Below are 3,066 nucleotides of genomic sequence, written 5' to 3' on the forward strand. Positions count from 1 at the left end.
TTTTGTCTGCCTGTTTATCCCTCTCCCTATCTCCCTACCCTCCTCTCTGTCTCCGTCTCTTTGTCTCTCTCTGTGTCTCTAAGTGTCTCTGTCTTTCTGTGTGTCTCTCTCTCTGTCTCTCTCTGCTTCTTTGTGTGTGTATGTGTGTATAGAGTCTGATTTTAATATGATGCCATTTTTCCAAGTACCATGTGACTTGTTGGTGAGATTTGAGTCTACTCACACTTTCTGCTTCAGAGTAGCATGATATCTTTAGACCTCCCTCTTGAAACTCACCGCCTGAGAGGGCACTTACCACATCCAGATGCTGTCAAAACTCATACTGGATATGGTGTGTCTTTGGTTTTCAAAAACCATAAATTCTAGAAGTCTGCTGTTCTTATGCCTCCTGTGTTCATATGGATGGATTTTTATTTCACTGGTGACCCATACTCCCAGGAATCAGAGAGTAACGACTACTCAGACAATAATAGCAAAACAACGTTTTGTCTGTATTTTTGAAGACATTTTCCAGTTTTTCTTGATTTCATTCATAGCAATAAGTACTAATTGTTCTGAAAAATGATCTTTTTGTAAAACACACTCAATCATCAAATACTTGTTCTGTTTGAAATATTTGTAAGAATATAGTGACACACTGATGGTTGAACATTTGGTTGTTGTTCAAGAGAAAACACAAACAAAATTTGTTTATCCAGTTTGGTTGAAGTGAGGGAGGAAAGGGTCTTGCTTCTCCATCTCCATTCATCTCCAAACTGTGTGGAAGATACATTCAGACTATTTCTCCAGAGAGGAAAAACTTTACATCCTTCAGCTGTACACACATCTTCATTTAATTGCACTATATTTTGAAGTGGTAAAATTAAATTGTGTAATTCTGCCTAACTGTCTTTTCATTACATTTATTTCTTAATAACATCAGAGAGTAAAATGAAGCAAGTAGATAGTATGTACTCTAATGTTCATGACAGTTATTTATTTATTTGTTTATTTGTTTGTTTATTTGTTTGTTTATTCTACTTTCCTAAAGAGCAAAAGACATATTTGGTTTTACCATGGGAATAAAAATGTGGTGTCAGTGTCATGAAAGCAAAGAGAGGACGTGACTTTGGCTGTTCAGATAGGGAAGTGATACCACTCATGTCAGTGACATTCAGTATAGCACTTGTGGAAATCACATTTTATGATTTTTTTCTTTAAAATGATAATATGAAAATAGTTACCTAAGATTTAACGAAGTTTCAATAAAAGTGTAACAATATTACATTCAGAAACAACATCATGATTCTCAAATACTCACATAAGCATAACGTGCAGTGGGGGTATCACAGCACCTGACTGCATGTAGTACAGAGTTGTAGTCATCAGAACAGCAGAGCACTAACACAAAAGCACTGTGAGGCTCAGTGCTTTGAGATAGTTGGCCCAGAAATAAATATAGACGGCTACATCCACCTGAATTTCACTGAATTAGCAACAGCACACATTGGAGCTCTGGCATCTCTTCTATAACTGTGATTGGGAGAATGAAACTAGATCTCTGTCTGCCACTGTGGACAACAATCAAATCAAAATAAAGAAAGGCCTGAATGTAAGTGCAAAAAAAAAAAATCTGATTTTGGTAAAACAGACACAGAGATAAAAACTTCACCATAGTTAGAGGCAAGGGCTTTATGAAAAGGACCAGACAACCCAGGAAACAGCAAGAAGTAAGAAATGGGAAATTGGCACAACAAATAATATAAAATGTCAGTGCTTCTGTGTAGCAAGGAACAAAGGGAAAGGATAAAAATCCCAAGGAGACACTATTCTCAGGGCAACAGCCCTCCTTCCGCCTTGTAAATGCCCTCATGTTTTACAGGCTCTAACAGCCAACAGGTCCCAGACACTTAGTCTAGAGATACGAGGCAGTTACACAGCCTGGAAAGTCAGAGTTAGCCCCCAGAACACCCTGCATTTGACAAAATTCAGCATCCTTTCATGCTTAAAGTCTTGGAAAGAACAGGAATTCAAGGCCCATATCTAAACATAGTAAAAGCAATATACAGCAAACGAAATGGAGAGAAACTTGAAGCAATCCCACTAAAATCAGGGACTAGACAGGGCTGCCCCTTTCTCCTTATCTTTTCAATATTGTACTTGAGGTACTAGCTTGGGCAATTCGACAACATAAGGAGGTCAAAGGGATACAAATTGGAAAGGAAGAAGTCAAACTATCATTATTTGCAGATGACATGATAGTCTACCTAAGTGACCCAAAAAACTCCACTAGAGAGCTCCTACAGCTGATAAACAACTTCAGCAAAGTGGCAGGTTATAAAATCAACTCAAGCAAATCAGTGGCCTTCCTATACTCAAAGGATAAGCAGGCTGAGAAAGAAATTAGGGAAATGACCCCCTTCACAATAGCCACAAACAGTATAAAATATCTTGGTGTGACTCTTACCAAACATGTGAAAGATCTGTATCACAAGAACTCCAAGACTCTGAAGAAGGAAATGGAAGAAGACCTCAAAAAATGGGAAAACCTCCCATGCTCATGGATCAGTAGAATCAATATAGTTAAAATGGCCATTTTGCCAAAAGCAATATACAGATTCAATGCAATACCCATCAAAATCCCAACTCAATTCTTCACACAGTTAGAAAGAGCAATTATCAAATTCATCTGGAATAACAAAAAAACCCAGGGTAGCTAAAACTATTTTCAGCAACAAAAGAAATTCTGGGGGAATCAGTATCCCTGACCTCAAGCAATACTACAGAGCAATAGTGTTAAAAACTGCATGGTATTGGTACAGTGACAGGCAGGAGGATCAATGGAACAGGATTGAAGATCCAGAAATGAACCCACACACCTATGGCCACTTGATCCTCGACAAAGGGGCTGAAAATATCCAATGGAAAAAAAGATAGCCTTTTCAACAAATGGTGCTGGTTTAACTGGAGGTCAGCATGCAGAAGAATGTGAATTGATCCATCGCTGTCTCCTTGTACTAAGCTCAAATCCAAATGGACCAAGGACCTCCACATAAAGCCAGACACTCTGAAGCTAATAGAAAAGGA

The sequence above is a fragment of the Apodemus sylvaticus genome, chromosome 3, assembly GCF_947179515.1.
Source record: "Apodemus sylvaticus chromosome 3, mApoSyl1.1, whole genome shotgun sequence".
In the NCBI taxonomy this organism is placed as follows: domain Eukaryota; kingdom Metazoa; phylum Chordata; class Mammalia; order Rodentia; family Muridae; genus Apodemus; species Apodemus sylvaticus.